This window comes from Bos javanicus, chromosome 13 (genome assembly GCF_032452875.1).
Source record: "Bos javanicus breed banteng chromosome 13, ARS-OSU_banteng_1.0, whole genome shotgun sequence".
NCBI lineage: Eukaryota > Metazoa > Chordata > Mammalia > Artiodactyla > Bovidae > Bos > Bos javanicus.
In genome coordinates this window covers 69538497-69561003 of record NC_083880.1, presented here as the reverse complement: position 1 = coordinate 69561003, position 22507 = coordinate 69538497, and the positions used below count along the sequence as shown (strand labels likewise).

General features: G+C 43.5%; 1 non-coding gene across 1 annotated transcript; it reads right to left on the bottom strand.

The window, feature by feature from the left end:
- Positions 1-1180: 1180 nt before the first annotated feature.
- TRNAC-ACA (transfer RNA cysteine (anticodon ACA)) lies at positions 1181-1252 on the bottom strand. Its single transcript has one exon. It is a non-coding gene; the product is annotated as a tRNA-Cys (tRNA).
- Positions 1253-22507: the final 21255 nt, after the last annotated feature.

Sequence of the window (22507 nt, the reverse complement as noted above, 5' to 3'; positions counted from 1 at the left end):
CTTCAGTTGTGTCTGACTCTGTGCAACCCCATAGATGGCAGCCCACCAGGTTCCCCTGTCCCTGGGATTCTCCAGGCAAGAACACTGGAGTGGGCTGCCATTTCCTTCTCCAATGCATGCATGCGTGCTAAGTTGCTTCAGTCGTGTCTGACTCTGTGCGACCCTGTGGTAAATCCATAGTTAGTATTAATTTTACTCCCTCCCTTCCTTTCTTCCTTCCATCATAGTAAGTTCAGTTCAGTTCAGTTCAGTCGCTCAGTCGTGTCCGACTCTTTGCAACCCCATGAATCGCAGCACGCCAGGCCTCCCTGTCCATCACCAACTCCCGGAGTTCACTCAGACTCATGTCCATCGAGTCAGTGATACTATCCAGCCATCTCATCCTCTGTCATCCCCTTCTCCTCCTGCCCCCATCCCTCCCAGCATCAGGGTCTTTTCCAATGAGTCAACTCTTCGCATGAGGTGGCCAAAGTACTGGAGTTTCAGCTTTAGCATCATTCCTTCCAAAGAAATCCCAGGGCTGATCTCCTTCAGAATGGACTGGTTGGATCTCCTTGCAGTTCAAGGGACTCTCAAGTAGGGGCTTTAAAATGAAGGCTTCCCTGGTGGCTCAGAGGTTAAAGCGTCTGCCCGCAATGCGGGAGACCTGGATTTGATCCCTGGGCCGGGAAGATCCCCTGGAGAAGGCAATGGCAACCCACTCCAATATTCTTGCCTGGAGAATCCCAGGGATGGAGGAGCCTGGCGGGCTGCAGTCCACGGGGTCCCAAAGGGTCAGACACGACTAAGCAACTTCACTTTCACTATAAAATGAAGCTTTAAATTTTGAAATAATTGTTGATTCATATGCAGTTGTAAGAAGTAGTAGATTCTGCACACCCTTCACCCGTAACCCTACAGTGATAACATCTTGTAAAACAATAGTGCAGTGTCACAACCAGGATATTGACACTGATACAAATCACAGATCTTACTACTATTTCCCCATTTGTACTTGTGTGTGTGTAATCAGTTCTGTGCAGTTTATCACATGTATGTGAAAGTGAAAGTGAAAAAAAGTCGCTCAGTTGTGTCCGACTCTTTGCAACCCCATGGACCGTAGCCCGCCAGGCTCTTCCGTCCATGGGATTTTCCAGGCAAGAATACTGGAGTGGGTTACCATTTCCTTCTCCAGGAGATCTTCCCAACCCAGGGATTGAACCCGGGTCTCCTGCATTGTAGGCAGACGCTTTACCATCTGAGCCACCAAGGAAGTCCCATCACATGTATAGGTTTGTGAATTCATCATGACATCAAGATAGGTAACACTTTTATTACCATAAAGACCCTTCCTGTTGCCCTTGAATAACCACACCCACTTCTTTCCATCCCTCAGCCCCAGTCTCCAACTTCTGGCAATGAACAATCTGTTTATTTCTAAGCTTTGTCTTTTCAAAAGTTTTATATAAATGGAATCATATAGCATATAATTTTCTGGGATTGGCTTTTTTTTTTAATACTCAGCATAATTCCTTGGAAATTCACAGAGCTTCTGTGTGTATAATTCATTCCTTTTTATTGCTAAGTAGTATTCCATGATATGAATGTATCAGAGTTTAACAATTCATCCACTGAAGGATGTCTGGGTTGTTCCTAGTTTTTGGCTATTACTAATAAAACTGCTTTGAACGTTCATGTACAAGTTTACATACAGTTGCACTTATATTTGAACAAAAATTTTCATTTCTCTGGGACAAATAGCCAAGAGTACAATTGTTAGTCATATAGTAATTGTGAGCCTGGACACAACTGAAGTGACTTAGCAGCAGCAGCAGCAGCAGGTGGCTCAGTGGTAAAGAATCTGCCTGACAATGCAGGATACATGGGTTCAATTCCTGGGTCGGGAAGATCCCCTGGAGGAGGAAATGGCAACTCACTCCAGTATTCTTGCCTGAAAATTTTCATGGACAAAGGATCCGGGCAGGCTCATAGGGTCACAAAGAGTTGGACACGACTGAGCAACTGATCACCATCACCACCACCACTTAGTAATTGTATGTTTAGTTTTTGTAACCAATTGCTGAATTGTTTTCCAGTACAACTGCTGAATGAACTATTTTACATTCCCACGGGCAATGTGTGTGTGATTTCAGTTTCTCTGCCAGCATTTGGTGTTGTTGCTACTTTTTATTTTAGTCCTTCTTGGAGGTGATATCCCATTGTGACAATATCCTAAATGTTTGTGTGAATATGTTTTTACCTCTCTTGTGTATTTATGTAGGGATGGAATTTCTGGGTCTTATGGTCACTCTGGTTTGAGGATATGCTAAACTGCTTTCCAGAATGGCTGCATCATTTTTTATTCCCACTAACAGTATGAGATCTCCAGTTTCTCCACATCCGCACTAACACGTGTAACTCCATGTTTTTGGTCATAGCCATCCTAGTGGGCATGAAGTGGTATCTCTTTGTAACTTTGATCTCCGTTTCCCTAATAACTAATGATGTTGAGCATTTTTTCATGTGCTTCTTGGTCATTTGTATATATTACTTGGAGACATGTCTGCCCAAAATCTTTGCCCATTTAAAAATTGGGTTGTTTACCTTTTTTGTTGTTATTGCCTTGGAAGAGTTCTTTATGTGGCTTAGATATAAGCTCCTCATCAGATGTATGATTTGCAAATATTTCTCCCATTCTATGGGTGGTCTTTTTACTTTCTTGACAATGCCCTTGATTGCACAAAAGTTTTTAATTTTACTGAAGTTCAGTTTATTTTTTATTTTGTTGTTTGTACTTTTGGTGTTGTATCTAAGAAACGATTGCTTAATCCAAAGACATGAAGATGTACTCCTATGTTTTCTTCTAAAACTTTTATGGATTTAGCCCTAACTTTTAGTCTTTAATCAATTTTGAGTTATTTTCCATATAGTGTGAGGTAGGGGCCCAATTTCATTCTTTTGCCTGTGGCTATCTAGCTGTCCAAGTGCAACTTTTTGAAAATACTTTTTTTTTCTTTATTGAATTGTCTCAGCACTCTTCTTGAAAATAAATTGACCGTATATGGGAAGGTTTATTTTCAGATTTTTGAATTCTGCTTGATCTATATTTTTATTTTTATGCCAGTACCACAATGACTTGATGACTATAGCTGTATAAGTTTTGAAACTGGGAAGTGTATATTCTTCAGTTTTGTTCTTCTTTTCCAGGATAATTTAGTCTATTCTGTCTATTGTTTTTGTCTATTTTTGCATTTCCATATATATCTATAAAATTATCTGATAATGTAGAATAATTTTGTCCATTTCTGCAAGAAAGGCAACTGAGATTTTTGGTAGGTCTGTGCTAAGTTGCTTCAGTTGTGTCTGACTCCGTATGATGCTATGGACAGTAGCCCGACAAGCTCCTCTGTCCATGGGATTCTCCAGGCAAGAATACTGGAGTGGGTTGCCATTTCCTTCTCCAGGGGACTTTCCCGACCCAGGGATCAAACCCACGTCTCTTATGTCTCCTACATTGGCAGGCAGGTTCTTTATCACCAGTGTCACCTGGGAAGAAGTAGGGATACTGTAGATCAATTTGAGGAATACTGCCATGTTAATCGGAGAAGGCAATGGCACCCCACTCCAGTACTCTTGCCTGAAAAATTCCATGGGCAGAGGAGCCTGGTAGGCTGCAGTCCATGGGGTCGCTGAGGGTTGGACGTGACTAAGCGATTTCACTTTCCCTTTTCACTTTCATGCATTGGAGAAGGAAATGGCAACCCACTCCAGCGTTCTTGCCTGGAGAATCCCAGGGACGGGGGAGCCTGGTGGGCTGCCGTCTATGGGGTCGCACAGAGTTGGACATGACTGAAGCGACTTAGCAGCAGCAGCAGCCATATTAATAATAGTAAAAGTCTTAAAATATATGAACAACAGATATCTTTCCATTTGTTTAGGTCTTTAACTCTTTTTCAATGATATCTTGCAGTTTTCAGCATATGAGTCTTGTATCTCTTTTGTTAAATTTATTTCCAAGTATTTTACTCTTTTTGGTGTTACTGTAAATGGAATTGTTTTCTTAATTTTATTTTTGGATTGTTCATTGCAAGTGTATAGAAATACAGTTTATTTTTGTGTATTGATCTTGTATCCTGCAAGATTGCTGAACTCTATTTTTCCATAATAAGTTCTAGTAGACACCTTAGGATTGTCTATACAGAAGATAATATTTATGAATATAGATAATTTTACTTCTTGTTCTCCAACCTGGAAAGCCTTTCTTCTATTTTTGTTTGCCTTTCATTTCTTTTTCCTGTTTAATTTCCCAATGATGAAGCCTCTATACACTCTATGGTTGAGCAAACTGGTGCACAGAAAGACCCGATTACTCATTCAGAGTCTTACAGACTATAATACAGGCTCCAGGACTTAAACTTAGCTGAGTGATTTCAAAGACCATCATCTCCACTGTTATGGAATGCTGAACTCTTTCATGGTGTGTTTCTCAGAATGAGAGACCTTTTCCACTGGGCTGTCCCTGCCAAGTGTTTACTTCTGACCACAGCAAGTCAACATTGCCTTGACAAACACTCAGCCCTCACTGTGTGCAGCATCTCAGGCTGCCATTCAAGATATCACATGACCCCAGCTAAGTCAACCATCCTAGGACGCTGAGCCTCCGACACATGATGCGAGGACAGAAATGGCAGGGGACCATTTTTTGGCAGACCTGATCCAACTGGTCGTTGATTCCTGATAACTGGGAAACAACAGTCCCTCGGTAGAGCCCAGACTTTGCATTTAATAAAGCCATACCCCAAGCTCCACAGAGAGTCTAGGGCAGTGGTCCCCAACCTTTTTGGCACCAGGGACCAGTTTCGTGGAAGACTATTTTTCCACAGACTGGGCGGGAGGTTGTGGTTTTGGGATGATTCAAGTGCATTACATTTATTGTGTACTTTATTTCTATTATTACTGCATCAGTTCCAGCTCAGATCAACAGACATTAGATCCCGTAGGCTGGGAACACCTGGTCTAGGGAACTTAGTATCCGTCTTAGTGGGAGTTTATTTCTTTGTCATTTAACATTAGTTGGCCAATAGGAATTTTCTCTTTCTTCATACAAAATTTAATGTTTTTTATTATAAACTTAGTACATCTTGATAGGAAATGTGGAATATATAGAAATTAACTGAAAATCCATAATCCAGAAAACATTTGGGAAATATTCTTTCTCTCTCATAAGCATTTCTCTGCGTGTGTGTATGTGTTTGGAAAAATCAGGATCACACTGCACGTATTATTTTGTATCTTTTTTCACTTACTATCATATGACCATTTTCTCATGTCCTAAGTCATAATTTATTAATGTGATTTTTAATGGCTATAAAATAGTCTGCTGTATGGATATACTGCAATTCATTTAAATCCACTTTTTTTAAAATAGTAACAACTAATTTTTTAAAAAATTTATTTATTTTTAATTGAAGTATAATTGCTTTACCATATTTTATTGGTTTCTGCTATACATCAGCAGGAATCAGCCAAAGGTGTACATATGTCCCCTCTCTCCTGAACCTTCCTCCCACCTCTCACCCCATTAAGCCAGTCTTTCGTTATTGGACATTGAAGTTGTTTCTGATTTTTCATTATTATAAACCATATTATAATAAATATTTTGGAACATAAATTTTAGCACCTGTTTCTCCGGGGCATTTTTTATTAACAATTTTTTAAAGTGTTTCATTTTGAAAATTTAATGCATACACATGATGAGAAATATCAAAACAGTTCAAAAGAGTGTTCATTTAAAAAGGAAGTCTTGTTTTCATCTTTCATACCAGGTCCCTATATTCACTCCCCAGAAAAATTCAATATAACCAGTTTCTTGTGCATAGCTCCAGAAGAATACAGACATGGATATAAAGGTATATTTGTACATATATCTCCTTTTTCTTTTTTTTGCATTTCCTTTTTCTTGTCATCCGCTAAACATCTTTGGCACCTTCTTTTTATCACTTAACAATATATCTTGGAGATCATTCCTTATCACTACATGTTCTACAGCCATCTCATATTTTAAAATTGTGTTTCTTTTCATAGATGTATATATCATAATTCATTTAAGAAGTTTGCAGTTAGTGGGCATTTAGTCTATTCACAAACTTTTGTTATAAAAGAATGCTTTAATATATTATCTTGTACATACATCTTTGCACTCATATATGAGAATATTTGTGGCATAAATACCTAAATGGACTTATACATTTAAAATATGAATATATACTACCAAAGTGCCTCCCAAGGGTGAGCACCAATGCATATATTCCCAAGAACACTGTCTTTGTCTGTTTCCTCATACTTTTACTGACAGCATGTAATTAAACATTTTATCTTTGCCCATTTGATAGATAAAAAGAGGTTTAAAATTATGCTTTTAATGTATATCTGAGAGAGGTTGACCACTCTTTCGTATGTTTAAAAGCCATTTATATTTCTTTTTCTCGGAGCTCTCATTTTTTTCAAGCCTAGTTTTCTATTTTCCCTCTATTGATTTCTGAAAGCTTCTTCTTTTTTTTGGAAAGCTTCTTTATGTAATGGAAAGATTAGTTCTCTATTTTATGTTGCTTATATTTTCCCCTTGAGTTTGTAACTTCTTTTTTCTGTTTACCATACAGTGAGTTAAAATTGTTTTAATGTAGTTAAATTTCTCAATCTTCTTTTTTATTCACTGGCTCCTGAATCTTGTGTACAGAAGGCAACACAAAGGATTTTTCTTGCTCTGAAATTCCAAAAATTATCCCATATTTTTTCCTAGTACTATTCTGATTTCATTTCCATGTTTAAGATTTTTGATACACCTGGAATTTATTTTGGAATGAAGAGAGAGGAAGACATTCAAATTGCTATTTTTCTAAATGCCTTATCAGTTTTTACAACTGAGTAATCCAAAAATGGATTATTTCTAAAGATGGCTTGAGTCTATTTGATAATCCCAGTGGTCACAGGAAGTCAACATGGGGTCGTTCAGGGTCAGCAGGTAAACTCACCTGTCTGCCTTTTTGCAAAGGGATTCTGAGCAGGTAGGCAAAGAGCAGGTTGTAGTGAAGTATCTCTAGGTTTTAACTTTACATCAAGCAGAAAATGGTGAGGAAGGATGATATTATATAGATCTCTGAAGAATTACTTTTTGAAAATTTTATTATAGTTATCTTCTTGAATCCTTGCATGGATGCTACAAGAAACAGCCTTCTGGAACCCTGTGACACTCTTACCTGAAGGGCTATTTTGTGGGCATTGACACAGTGGTTATCAATCAGAGGTTTATTTATTTATTTTTTTTGGGGGGGTGAATAAATGTGTGTAACTTATTTGCAAGATATTTCACAATGGATTTTCACAGGTAAAAAAAGATATGAAGCAGAAGATAAACTGCTAGTTACAGGGACTTCCCTGATGGTCCAGTGGGGGATTGTCAGGAGCCAATGCAGGGGACACAGGCTGATCCTTTATCCTAGAAGATTCCACTTGCCACAGAGCAACTAAGCCCGTGCTCCACAACTACCAGAGCATGGGCTGTAGCGCCCATGCTCTATAACAACAGAAGACACCACAGTGAGAAGTCCTCGCACTGGAATGAAGAGTTAGCACTTGCTCACAGCAACTAGAGAAAGCCTGTGCACAGCAACGAAGACGCAGTGCAGTCAAAAAATAAATAAGTAAATATTAAAAACAACCCTGCTGATTACATGTAAATAAATAGAAGCAGTGGAAAAAATCCCCACATTTTCACTACTCAGTTAGTTCAGTTGCTCAGTCATGTCTGATTCTTTGCGATCCCATGGACTGCAGCACGCCAGGCTTCCCTGTTAATCACCAACTCCCAGAGTTTACTCAAACTCATGTCCATTGAGTTGGTGATGCCATCCAACCATCTCATCCTCTGTGGTCCCCTTCTCCTCCTGCCTTCAATCTTTCCCAGCATCAGAGTCTTTTCTGATGAGTCAGTTCTTCACATCAGGTGGCCAAAGTATTGGAGTTTCAGCTTCAGCATCAGTCCTTCCAATGAATATTCAGGACTGATTTCCTTTAGGATGGACTGGTTGGATCTCCTTGCAGTCCAAGGGACACTCAAGAGTCTTCTCCAACACCACAGTTCAAAAGCATCAATTTTCACTACTATACCACTAAAAAAAATCTAGTGTAGGGAACAGGCATCTTGCAGTGTACCATGTCAGGAAGTTTCCTGAGGATCTTCTTCCCACTGAATGCTGTTGCTCATCAGGGGATTACTTGATGAAACACAGGATTCTCAGTTATATTTGAATTTCAGATAAAAATGAATAATTCTTTAAGTATGTTCCAAATATTGTATGGGACAGATTTACACTTAAATATTATTTGTTGTTTATCAGAAGTTCAGATTTTAGTAGGCATCCTGAATTTCTATTTTACTAAATCTGGGTACTCTACCCCCAGGGACATTTGACAATGTCTGGAGACATTTTGGTGGTCTCAACTGGGAGGAGGTGCTACAGGCATCTAGTGGGTAGAGGCCACCACCCTATAATGTACAGGACAGACACCCCCCCCCCACCTCAATAACAAAAATGATCCATGTCAAAACATTAACAGTGTCAGGCTGAGGAACATTTTAACTGGCTTAACACTGTGCTCACAATCTCTAATTAAGAGCTCTCTAATATGAAATTTCCTTTTGAATCACAGCTGAAGAAACCCAAAGAGTCCCTTGAGGAACTGACTTGTTTTCATCTTTTCATTAATGACAGTAAGACCTAAGTAACTGGTTTTGTTTCCTTTTTTCTCTTTGATTATACAGAAATTTAGGCCAAATTAAATGTCCAAGCATAAAGACTGGGATCATTTATTTATTTGGCTGCCCTGGGTCTTAGCTGTGGCATGGAAGACCTAGTTCCCTGACCAGGGATTGAACCTGGGTTCCCTGCATTGGGAGCGTGGAGTCTTAGGCACTGGACCACCTGGGAAGTCCCAAGATTGTGAGCTCTTACTTGATATATATAAGTCACTTCATTCATCCTTATGGATGAACCTTATGATCCGTAGCCCACTAGGCTCCTCTGTCCATGGGATTATCCAGGCAAGAACACTGGAGTGGGTTGCTGGGCCCTCCTCCCTCGGATCCTCCCAACCCAGGGATCAAACCCACATCTCTTACTTCTACCTGCGTTGGCAGGCGGGTTCTTTAGCTGGGAAGCCCATACACACACACACACACACACACACACACACACACACACGTGTGTCAGTTCAGTTCAGTTGCTCAGTTGTGTCCGATTCTTTGTGACCCTATATACACACACACACACACACACTTGATATATATATCAAATGTATATATCAAAAATATGTATATATATTTGATATATATCAAATATATATATTATTTTTTCCTACCACTTTTATTGAAATACAGTCAACAAACAGCACGGCATAAGTTTAAGGTATACAGCATAATGATTTGACTTACATACATCATAAAGTGATGATCACAATAAGTTTAGCATACATCTACCATCACATATAGTTACCAAATTAAAAAAAATATATACATTGCTGCATACATATTTTGTTTTTTCCTATTAGTCTTAACATTTTGGCTGATTTGCATTTCCCTGGTCCTAATTCTTATTCTTTATTTGTTTTCCACCAGGTCCTGTACATCACTCAAATCTCTTGTGGGATAAGCTGTGATACACACACACACACACACACACACACAGACACAGACACAGACACACACAGACACACACAGACACACACCCTAAATGTTTAAATATGGAGTTTACCAGACACTTGTACACAGGCCTTGTATTGTGCCCACAGGACCAGGGAGACAAATGGGGCCTGCCCTTTCCTTCCTCAATACCCTGCATGTCTCAGGAAACACCTCTGCTCTCGGGTTTCCTCTTTACCTTCAGGCCTCGGCCTCAGAACACCCGTGAGGTTTGCCCTGGAGAGGCAGAGCTGCCATGCCAGCCCCAAGTGAGTGGCCACTGGCTTCCTCCAACTTGATCTTGGGAGGCCACGGAGGTCCTTTCTGTTGCCCAGCAAAGGAGAGGCTCCTCGGCAGATACCAGGCTGACAGGGCCGTTTGAGGCCCTGTGAACGGTCCACGTAGACACACACTGGGAACAAGATTGCATCTTCCCCCGGACCAGCGAGATGCTATAAACATAATCAAAATGTAATAGAAACTTTTTGGAAATGCTGTTATGAGGAGAAAGCATCAATCTTGATGGAACTCCGCTCAACAGGCTTTGCGGAGCTAATCAATCATGGTCAGGACTCGGCCTCCCCATCTGTCTGCGCCGGGGACCGCGCCGAGCTTGCTGACTCCCAGGCTGGGGCTGCGTCCCCTCACCAGGCAATCCATCATGCTGCAGGGGGATGGCAGGAGGGGAATAATAGCACGCTAATAAACTAGGAGCTTTTTTCATTCCCAACTAATTTTTAGTAAATGAGCCCAATCCAGACAGAGCAGGAAAAAGAGCCCGAGGAGATGGTGCTTCCGAGATGCGCCTCGCTGGCTGGGGACAATCGCTTATGGGCCCGAAGGGAAGCAAAGAGTCAGCCCATCTCAAGATAACTCTCAGTGTTCATTTAAGGCACGAACTGGTCTGCAGAAGCGCAGGGGAGAGTGAGGCCGGAACTACTTCCGGACTGGTGGTGTGGACTTCCGGACTGGTGGTGTGGACTTTCGGGGGTGGGCTTGTGGTACTGATTCTGAGGTCATGGCTGTAATACCTGGATCTGGTTTGAGGGTTGAATTTACGAGGGAAGCCAGAAGTCAGAGTTAGAAGTCCAAGCAGTGGGCCAGATGACAAGAAATGGTACCAGGGGCCAGAAGCCAGGGAGTAGAATGAAGAACAGAGTGGAAGACAGGTTTAGACAGAGGCTGTGAAGAATCAAAGCTGCATGGAACCCACTTTAACCTGACTGTAGCTACTTTGGGGGTGACTTTCCAGCTTGGGGGGTGCTCTGTAACTTTCCAGGATACAGAGCAGGACTGGACCAGAATGGGATAGTCTCAGAGAGGCCTGTAGTTTGGGAGATTAGGTCTGTTTTCACTCATCCTTTTGTCTCTAGCGTTTTGCTAAGTGCTTGACACCTGGTGGGTACTCAAAAATATTGGTTAAATGAATACATGAATGAGAATTGTCCCTGTGATAGCAGCTTTTGAAGATCTGGTCTGATAACTTCCTGAGTTCTGTAAGCTCCTAGTCTGAAACACATCACAGTTTCAGTCCTAGGCTTGCTCCCACCAGAACCCAGGCTTGGACAGGACAGTTTAGAGAGGGTGTATATGTTCTTAATTATTGCTGTATAACAAATTATTCCCAAACTAAGTGACTTTAAACGATAATAAACATATATTATCTCTCACTGTGGATCAGGGATTCAGGAGCTGTTTTTTTTTTTTTTTCTTGGAAGGTTCCCAGTCTTGGTCTTTCTGGAGGTGTGATGATGAGTTCTACACTAGGATTTCAGGATATTTGTGAGTTTTTTGACATGACCCTCATCAAGAGATGGAGTCTATTTCTTCTCTTGAATCTGGGCTGGCTTGTGATTATTTCGATCAACAGATGTTATGCCAATTCTGGGTCTAGTTTTTAAAAGGACTGGCAGCTTCCACCTTGGTCTCCAGGAGCCTGAGCTGCCATCTAAGAAATCTGACTACACTCAGGGCATACTTTATGGCCAGGCCCTGAGTCTACTTGAAGAAAGAGAGGCACCCAGCAGAGCCCAGCCCTCTAATCCTTGCCAAGGTCTGGACATGTGAGAGATGCCATTTTGGGCCCTCCAGATCAACCCAGCTGAATGAATACCACCAAGTGACTATGGCCGATGCCACGAAGAGCAGAAAAAGAGCCCGGATGAACCTTGCCATAAAATCATGAGACATAATAAAATGATTGTCATTTTAGGGCACTAACTTCTGAGGTCGTTTTGCATCAAGAGATAATTGGAACACCCAGAGGTCAAAGGAAGGTCAAGGATCATTGATTGTAGATGATCCAACTGTGCATTTTGTATTTGAATAATTTCTTCAGTTGTTTTCCCCTAGACATCATCCAGTCTTTTGTTTAATTGCCTAGAGGGGCAGGACAATTATATCTGGAGTTAGCCCCTTGTATTTTAACTATAGCTCTCATCCCTTCTTCCTTCTCTCCCTTTAACTTCCCTTCCCTCCCTCTGCCTCTCTCTTTCCTTTCTTTCCTTCCCAAATATTTAGTGGGGAGAGAATAAAGAAATGGCCCCCAGAGGATGCATATTAATCAGAATGTTAATTAATCTGTTTCTCCAGAGAAACAGAACCAACAGGATATATTTATATAGGTATATATAACAGGAGATTTATCATAGGAGTTGGCTCACATGGCTATGGAGGCTGAGAAATCCCGCAGTCTGCTATTTGCAAGCTGGAGAATCAGGAAAACCAGTGGTGTAAATCAGATTGAGGCCTAAGGCCTGAACTGAAGGGTTGCTGGTGTAAATCCTGGAGTCCAAAGACCTAAGACCCAGAAGATTTGGTGTCCAGGAGATGTCCAGAAGATGGACATCCCAGTTCCAAAAGAGAGAGAGAATTCACTCTTCTGAATGAAACTTTTTGTTTCATTCAGGTCCTCTAGTGGTTTAGCTGGGGTTTGCCCAAGTGGGTGAGGGTGGATCTATTTACTTAATCTACTAAATCAAATGCTATCTCCCAGTTACACCCTTCCAGACACACCCAGAAGTGATGTTTTATCAGTTGTCTGTATCCCTTAACCCAGTCAAGTTGACACATAGGACTAACCATGGGCTGGTTCTGGATTGGAGTGTAGGAGTTGAGCAGGCATATGGAAAGGAGCTCCTTCTAGGCAGGACTGGTGTTGAGAGTGCATAATATTGGGAGGTGTTAATGGTGGGTCATGAAGTGAGCAAAGGGATAGATATGGCTGCATCACAGTAGACCAACACTGCTTAGGAGTTTAGACTTTACGGCCCAGGTTGAGCGGAAAGATGTTTCTCTTTCAGAAAAGCCACCCTCTGGTTGCCGTGTAGGTGGTCACTGTGGCAGCAGGGTGATGCAATTAAGAGGCTGACTGGGTGAAAGATGGAGTGTGTAGGTGGTGGAGTTACAGGGAAGTGAGTGATTTGAAAAGTATAATATGTATTTACTGTGTTACTTGAGAGTATGTAATTCTTCTGTAAAGGACAGGAAAAACAAATAAGATGGGTGAACTTCCTCAGGAATTTCCTGGCAGTTCAGTGGGTAGGACTCTGTACTTCCACTGCAGGGGGCATGGGTTTGAAACCTTGCTCGAGGATTTAAGATCCTGCATGCTGTGCTATGTGGCCAAAAAAAGAAAAAGGATGAATGTCCTAAGAAGTATTTGCCATAGATAGTACATAAACTAGAAGCTTATGCAACAGGGATAAAACTTGGAGGATATGAGTATATACCATGAATGAGCTTGTGAGACGGAGACAAAATTTATAAGATGTATTAAATACAGGTAGTAAGAATGTTAGTAACATGTTAGTCATGAATTAAATGACTTACGTGGTCAAATAAACGAGAGTACCATAAATAGAAATGGGTAGAAAGACCAAGTCATGATTCTGCCACTTCTAGTCTGACAGCTGGGTCATCGCTAAATTAGCCATCCACTGGTGTTACCAATCCTGATCTCATTCTGCCCCCACACATGGTTTGTCCAAGAAATGCAGCTAAAACCCATGGCTGTTGAGAGGTGAGCAGTCAAGCTGCAGCAGTGCCGAGGCACGTGTGCTTGGCTTTGTGTCTTCAATAGATCCTGTGTGTGATTGACCCCAGGCACCTTCTGCTTGTTGGACTCCTTTTGCTCAGACCTCAGCTCTGGTCCTTTGAACCACACGTCAGCAGGGCAGGCTGATGTGACAGACAGCATTGTTCCAGGGTCATTTGGTCCTTCCACCCACTGTACCCCATCTTAAAAATATGCCAACCAATCTGGCTGGTGCTCTTGTGATAGAAGAAGCCACACATGTGGCAGGGACAAGATGGGTTATCAAGAACTCTCTCTCTTTTTAAAAAAATTAATTAATTTATTTTAATTGGAGCCTAATTAGTTTACAATATTGTGGTGATTTTTGCCATACATTGAAATGAATCAGTCACGGGTGCACGTGTGTTCCCCATCCTGAACTGCTCTCCACCTTCCTCCCCACCCCATCCCTCTGGGTTGTCCCAGAGCACCAGCTTTGAGTGCCCTGATTCACGCATTGAACTTGCACTGGTCATTTATTTTACTTATGGTAATATACATGTTTCAATGCTCTTCTCTCAAACCATCCCACCCTCACCTTCTCCCACATAGTGCAAAAGTCTGTTCTTTACATCTGTGTCTCTTTTGCTGTCATGCATATAGGGTTGTTGTTACCATCTTTCTAAATTCCATGTATATACATTAATATACAGTATTGGTGTTTATCTTTTTGACTTACTTCACTCTGTATAATAGGCTCCAGTTTAATCCACCTCATTAGAACTGACTCAAATGAGCTCTCTTAAACTAAGAGACTCCATCTCTATTCCAGAAGTACACATTTAATGCACCCAGGGAGGGAGGTCTTTGGACAGGGGTGGAGTTTCAGGGGAGTAGTTGTCAGGGGCCTCTGCCTCAGCTCTGTGGGTCTGTAACATCCTGAAACAAGTCAAAGATGAATTGCGTACTAACCAGACCCTCCCTAGTTTGTGCCTCCTCCACATTTACTTAGATCATTGTCCCAGCTTCCTCCTCATTTTGCTGCCCATAGCCTGGCCTCTTCACCCACCCTCCAGCCACAAGGGTTAGTCTGAAACACAGATCTGGGCTATGATGTGAAGTTCATGTGCCTGGAGATAGGGAGGGCTTAGAGTATGAATAGCATGAGGCAGGAATAGGGAATAACATGCTTTGCATCAGTTAGTTTTTGCTACATAACAAATAATCCCAAACTTTTTGTTTTTCTGGTTACAGGTCACCTGACTTTTAGTTAACCTTGACTGGGTTTGACTGGGCGGTTCAAGTCTGCTGTGTCTTCATTTCAGGATTCAAGGTGAAGAGCAAGCAGACTTCACATGGCATTTCAGGGTGTGATGGGAAGGATGGGAGGCAGGGATAGTCAGGGAGTTTGGGATGGACATGTACACACTGCTATATTTACAATGGATAACCAAGAAGGACCTATTGTCTAACACATGGAACTCTGCTCAGTGTTATGTCCAGTTATGCCAATGTTATAGCAGCCTGGATGGGAGAAGGGGGTGGGTCAGGGGAGAATGGATACATGTATATGTATGGCTGAGTCGCTTTGCTGTCCACCTGAAATCGGCCATACCCCGATACAAAATAAAAAGTTTAAAAAACAAAAGACCTCAGTGGCTGAAGGCAGCAACCATGTATTATTGCTCCTGGAAGTTACTGTGAAAGTATTTTACCAGGAGACTGCACTCAGGAGAAGGGAAGTTAAAGAAACATGATAAAGCAGATGAAGAAAGTTAAGCCTTAGTGTGGTGTTAGCTGGAGATAAACTTCAACCTGGTTCAATGCAGAGGCAAAGAGAACAGCCCTTGGTTGGTCCCATCTTCAGGCCCTTTGATAGATCCCTCCCTTGTCAGTCACTGGCCACAAGCTGACAGATCCAGTTTAGGCAACAGCAATTCTCCAGAGAAGGGTGGCAGTGAGAGTTATTAGCAGCCAATATTGGTAGCAGCTCGGAGAGGGAAAAGGGGATAAATTGTATATGTTGTTTGTTGTTTTAGTCGCTAAGTCATGTCCAATTCTTTTTGCAACCCCATGAACTGTAAATCCTCTGTCCATGGGATTTCCCAGGCAAGAACACTGGAGTGAATTACCATTTCCTTCTCCAGGGGATCTTCCCCACCCAGGGATAGAACCCTCATCTTCTGCATTGGCAGGCAGACTTTTTACTGCTGAGCCAAAGCAAATTTTGTGTGTATTTTACCACAATTAAAAATACTTAACACAATCAGTGGCATGGGGAGGTACACTTCATCCACAGTGGGAGGCACTACAAAGTTACAAGGCAAAAGGTGTGGATGGCTAATCTGGAAAAAGTGGAGTAAGAATTGGGACCAGTAATCCAACCCACCATATGCTCAGATTTTCATGACGTGGTGGAGGATGGACTGACCCTTAGCAAAGGTGAGAGAGGGAGAGCCTTGAACCAGGCCAGGGGCAGCACGAGTGGAGATGGAGTAAAGAATGTAATAAGAGCCCTGCTTGTTGAGGACTTACTGTATTCGAAATACTCTGCCCATGGCTTTGCATCTTTCATCTCTTTTAAGCTTCCAGCAACCTGATGATAGTTCTTATATGAATCCCATGGAGTAGTTGGGAGGGAAGTGCTTTGCTTTAGGTTGCACAACTAGTAGGAATTCAAACTGGCCTTGAAACCCCCGTCTGTCTACCTTCAGGACCTAAGTCTTTAATCCGCATGCCCTACCATCCTGGGTGAGGGAGAGAGGCATCTCATTTGACCTTCAAGTTTGAGTGACAAGTGTTTGGTGAGCCCATCAACCATGGCCAGGCACCACAATGTTGAGATCAAACGGGGACGGTGAAGTGGGAGAACAAAGTGGTGAGAGACTGATTTTACTGACTCTGAAATAGCAGCGCTAGACTTCTCTGGTGGTCCAGTTTTAAGAATCTACCTGCCAACGCAAGGGACATGGGTCTGATCCCTAGTCCGGGGAGATCTCCCATGCCACGCAGCAACTAAGCCCATGCACCACAACTGTTGAAGCCCGCACACCCTGGAGCCTGTGCTCTGCAATAAGAGAAGTCACTGCAATGAGAAGTCCTCGCACTGCAACTAGAGCAGCCCCCTCTCGCCACAACTAGAGAAAAGCCTGCTTGCAGCAATCAAGAGCCAGCAAACCTGCCCCCCACCCCAAGAAAAAAATAGCAGCGTTTTCCTCCAGCCTTGTTTCCCTCCACTTGTTTTCCTGTAACTTCTTCCAACTCCGACTGCTGGGGACAGAGAGGAGGGGAGGACGGGAATCCTCCAGGGGCCCACGCTGCTGTTCGGCTTGCAATGTAGCCTGACAAATCAAGTGGGTAAAACCCATTAATTAGCAGTTTTGGAAACAGTTGCAAAGTTAATTATTCCGTTTTTTGATGAAAGAAAGCTAATTTTTGGCATTTACACCGACAGTGACACGAACTAACATTTTTCGAGTTGACATCCCTCAAGATAAATGATGCCGTGAGGCGTTTGTGCAAACATCCTCACCCACAGCTCACTGACGAAGACGGTCTGCGGTGGGTGACTTCGCTGCCATCTTTACCTGGCAAGTTTGGGACATGGGAGAGCCAAGAAAAGATTTTTTTTTTTTTTCCTGGAGGTGGGGAGAGGAGAGAGCCAGTGACCTGCAAAGAAGACCCAGAGATGAACATTTGCATATTCAGAAGGTTTTGCTGTAACTGAGAGAGCAGGGAAGTGTATTGACATTTCTGTCCATCTGTCTGTCTGTCTGCGGTGAGGTTCGTACCCAGAGGAGGGACCTAGTCTTTCCAAGTGGTTGCTTCCAAATTTAGATCTCCTCCCCAGACTTTGCTTCTGAGTAGCAGACCTGGGCATCCAACTGTTGGCTTGACATCGCCATTTGGCATCTTACAAGCATCTCAAACTCACTCTGTCCCAAAGGAACATGCACCTCCCCGCCCCTACCCGAAACATTTTCCCTCCATTAAGTCATCCCCATTCGAGGCAATGACACCATCATCCATCCAAGTGCTCAAGCCAGAACCAACACTATCATCTCCATATTCCCCTTCCTCTCACTCATCCCCGACATCCAATTTATCAGCAAAGTCGCCAGGGCTCCCTCCAAAACACTTCTCAGCTGTTTCCTTTTCCCCTTAGCACCACTACCCCAGTCTCAAGAACCACCAGCCCTTCTCACTCAGTGCTTACCTGGAGAAACCTAGAGAGAGTCACACAGGTAAGCTGACCTTTTCTTTCTTCTTCTTCTTAGTTCTGTTTAGACCTGTTGTTTTTTTGTATTTTATTTTTCAAATTTATTTTCAATTGGAGTATAATTGCTTTACAATGTTGTGTTAGTTTCTGCTGTACAACAGTGTGAATCAGCCATGTGTATACGGCTCTCCTACCTCTTGAGCCTCCCTCCCACCCCACTCCCCCCATCCCACCCCGCTGGGTCATCACAGAGCACCGAGCTGAGCTCCCTGTGCTAGACAGCAGCTTCCCACTAGCTATCTGTTTCACACAAGGCTGTGTATATATGTAAATCCTACTCTTTCGATTCATCCCCCTCCCTTTTCTCCGCTGAGTCCACAAGTCTGTTCTGTATGTCTGAATCTCTATTCCTGCCCTGAAAATAGATTCATCAGTACCATTTTTTCTAGATTCCATACATATGTGTTAGTTAATATATACTTGTTTTTCTCTTTCTGACTTACTTTACTCTTTTGTATTTTAAAGTTGAATTTAACTATTAGTAAATCAATCTTACAGGCACACTACCAATGTGACAGGTAATTAAATTTTGCCTAAGTAACCAAATTTGTCTGCCCCTGAATGTGCCTTTTATATTTAAAATGAGATAGAGTTTAGTTCTTTATCTTATCAGAATTGCTACTTGGTTGAGTTTACCGTTTCTGCTGGCCGCATTTTAAAAAAGTGAACAGAAACAGGAGAATTTAATTTTTTAAATGAATGAAACTTAGGTTTCAGAGCAGTTTGAGGTTCACTGTGAAACTGAGTGCAAAGTACAGAGACTTCCCGTACCCCCGTCTCTCCCCCACCCATGGTACCTTGGTTGCAATCGGTGGACCTACATGGACATATCACCACCCGAAGTCTGTAGTTTCCACTGGGGTTCACTCCTGGTGGTGTACATTCTGCAGTTTTTGACAAATGTGTAATGATTTGTACCTGCCATTATAGCATCCTGCAGAAGAGTTTCACCACCCCGAAAAAGTCCTCTGTGCTCCATCTCTTCATCCCATCCACCTCCCTAACCCATGGTACCTCTGATCTTTTTACTGTCTCCATAGTTCCCCCTTTTCCAGTGCAATTTGATGGGATGTCTCCTCCTGTGTTTGCCTCGGTCCAACCCATCCCCACTGAGAAACCAGAGGCATCTATCAAAGAGGCAAATTGAACCATATCATTTCCCACCAGACCTAGAATAAAAATAAGACTCCTTCTTTCAGCCTACAAGTCTTGGCATGATCTGGTCCCTGCTGATTTGTCCTCACGCTACTCTCCTCTGCTTAGTATGTCCAGCGACCTTGGCTTTGTTTTGCTTCTTCAAATGCGTCATGCTTGGTGTTGCTGGCATCTAAATTGCGAAGGGGGAGTGGAGTAGGTCCCCAGGCACCTTGCAGGCCAGGTGGTCCTGAAGGTCCATGGGAACCCCACTTCAGGACAGCAGAGGTGAGTGCGTGGACCGGGCTCTGCACTACCCTTCCTGGTTGCTTCCCTCTGCCTCGCCAGAACCGAGCCTGCATCATATGCTCCGGGCAGCATCCCTCTCAACATAGGCAGATTAATTGGAAACAGATGTCAAGTGGTGGGAGTTAAATACAGACATCTCACCAAATGTCAGCCCTTCCCCTGGGCCACGATGGAGTCCTCGCTTCTCATCCTCACCAGGGAATTGGGAAAACGCCTCTTAGATGGGCTGGTGGCAAGTTTGACCTCGAGAGTCTTTCTCAAAAGCTTAAGGCCAAGTTCCAGCTCTGAAAATCAGAACCTGATCAATGAAGTTATTTGTATCAGATGCGTACAAACAAAAGCTCCTCTCAGAAAAGCTGACTCTGCAAATAACCACACAACCCTCAGGCTGTAAGAACTGGAGGGGATAGTCTCACCTCCCTACTTCAAAAGCCAAGAACATGGAAGGGACTTGTCACTCAGGAGGGTAGCGTCAAAGCTGGGGGCGGACCACAGCCAGAGACTGTTTTCGAAAGTGCCTGTCTGATGCTGTCTGCCTCCATGCTTCCCTGTTACCTGGAGAATAAACCCAAAGTCCTTGACAGGGCCCTTCCCTTTCACCTCAGCCTCATCTACCCAGCTCTGCCAGGGCAGGGACCTTCCTGTATTGCTAAAGGTGTCACTCTGTAGCCTTTGCCCATGATGTTTCCTCTCCCTCCTCACCTATTTAGTAAACTCCTATTCATCCTTCACAACCCAACTCAAATACGCCCTTCTCCCATAAATCCCCTCAACTCTCTAGGTAGAGTTACTCTGCCCCTCTTCTGGGATCCCGTAGCACTGAACACATGCTGTTGTGATTGTTTGTGTATTGTCATTGTTTATTTCACCCCTCTATTTTATTTTTTCTTTGCTTCCCTGGGGCTTGGCATGAAGCCTGGCACACAGGAGGCACTTGGTGAATACTTGTGACATTGACATTGCCAAAGCCAAGGGATTCCTTTTTTGCTTCCTTTCTCAGCTTTTCTGTAGCATCTGATGACAGTGATTCTTCTTGAGATGCTTGCTGCCTTAGTGCCTACGGTTCCCTCTTGCCTGGTTTTTCCTCTCTTCTCTCTAACTGCTCTGCTTTGATCTCCTTTTTGAGTGTTCCCTCCTCTCTCCATCTTGTCTAGGCTGTGGTTGTTAGAGGATTTGGCCTGACCTTCTCCTGTCCTGCTCCGGAAAAACCTTCTCTGCCTGGGTCAAGTGTCATGGGATTCCGGACCTTTGACTATGTTGTTTTCTCCCCCTGAGACATTCTTCCCATCATTTCTGGAGTGGTCAGCTTCTTCTCAACCTTCAGGTTCCAGCCCAAATGTCAGCCCCAAAGCAGAGACTAAGCATTTAGTGGAATCTTTTCTTTTTTTCCCATAATTTTATTTATTTTTGGCTGTGCTGGGTCTTCACTGCTGCATGGGCTTTTCTCTAGTTGCAGCAAGCAGGACTGCTCTCTAGTTGCGGTGCGTGGGCTTCTAATTACGGTGGCTTCTCTTCTCGAGGAGCACAGCCTTGCAGGCTTCAGCAGTTGCAGCTCTTGGGCTCTAGAGCACAGGCTCAAAAGTTGTGCATGAGCTTAGTTGCTCTGCGCTGTGTGGGATCTTCCTGGACCAGGGATCGAACCCGCGTCTCATGCATTGGCAGGCATCCGGATTCTTTACCAGTGAGCCACCAGGAAAGCCCTCAGTGGAGTCTTTTAGGGCAGTTGTTTGACAAACTACGCCACCTTAAGCTCAGTCTGAGGTTGGGTGCTGAGCAGCCAGTAGGACCGCTGAATGAAAGGGAAGGATGGAGGAGTAGGCAGGACCAGGGCAGAGCAGAGCCCAGGGAGGTGGAGGGGCAGGCATCTCTGGCACCAGTGCGAACAGTCTCCCAAATCACTGGCTGGGCAGTCCACCACTCTTCAATTCGGAGCCAGGCCGGCCCCAGCGTTTTTGGGTTATTAACTCCCCTCAGTAAACTTCCAGCAAGTGTGATAAAGCACTCAGCAGAATGTGGCAAGAGCTCATAAAAGCAGGATTTAGTGCCATTTTATAGATGTCAGGGCTGACTTCCACACTCCAGCTAGTGTATATTTAAAATTCATGCCCGGCTCACTGCCTGCAGGGAGTAGGCCCAAGGCCTGGGGGAGCTGACACGGTTCTGCCTGCCCCTCGCAGGCCTCAGGAGCATCCTCCCACCTAGGATCAGGCCAACGCAGATGGGGCCTCTTGTGAGCCCCTTTCTAATGAACTGTGAGAACGAGCTTTGGAGCCAGGCAGACCTGTGCTGGGGTTCTGGCTCAGTGACCAGCTCGGCCTGTTTGTCTAGGGCAGAGGTGTTTTCCGGGTTGTGGGACTTTCAATGCTAAAACCAGGGAAATTCCGGCAAACCAGGGTGAGTTGGTCATCCCAGACCTGATTCTACTATTTCTTTGCTTTATTACCTTGGAATGCTCACATCCTTCTCTGAACCTTATTTTTCCCGGGAATCAAAAGGAACAATTATCCAAGGCCAGTGGTTTGGAGCAAGCCACAGTGTTGTGTGTATGCAATGGCTGTTGTCTGGTTCAGGGATAATACATGGTTGCATCCATACTTAGTGAGCTGCCATTGAATCATCAGTTCAGTTCAGTCGCTCAGTCGTGTCTGACTCTTTGCGACCCCATGAACTGCAGCACGCCAGGCCTCCCTGTCCATCACCAACTCCTGGAGTCCACCCAAACCCATATCCATTGAGTCAGTGATGCCATCCAACCATCTCATCCTTTGTCGTCCCCTTCTCCTCCTGCCCTCAATCTTTCCCAGAATCAAGGTCTTTTCAAATGAGTCAGCTCTTCGCATCAGGTGGCCAAAGTATTGGAGTTTCAGCTTCAACATCACCCAGGACTGATCTCCTTTCCTCCAAAAGAGGGCAGAGCCAGTAACCTGTGCTAGAAAGGGCTAGACAATTCATCAGATGCTACAAAAAGGAGCAATTAACTCTACTTTGTTAGTCAGGTGAATTAATGCAAGAGGCTATAACAGACAATTCCCAAATCTCTGTGGCTTAACACAGT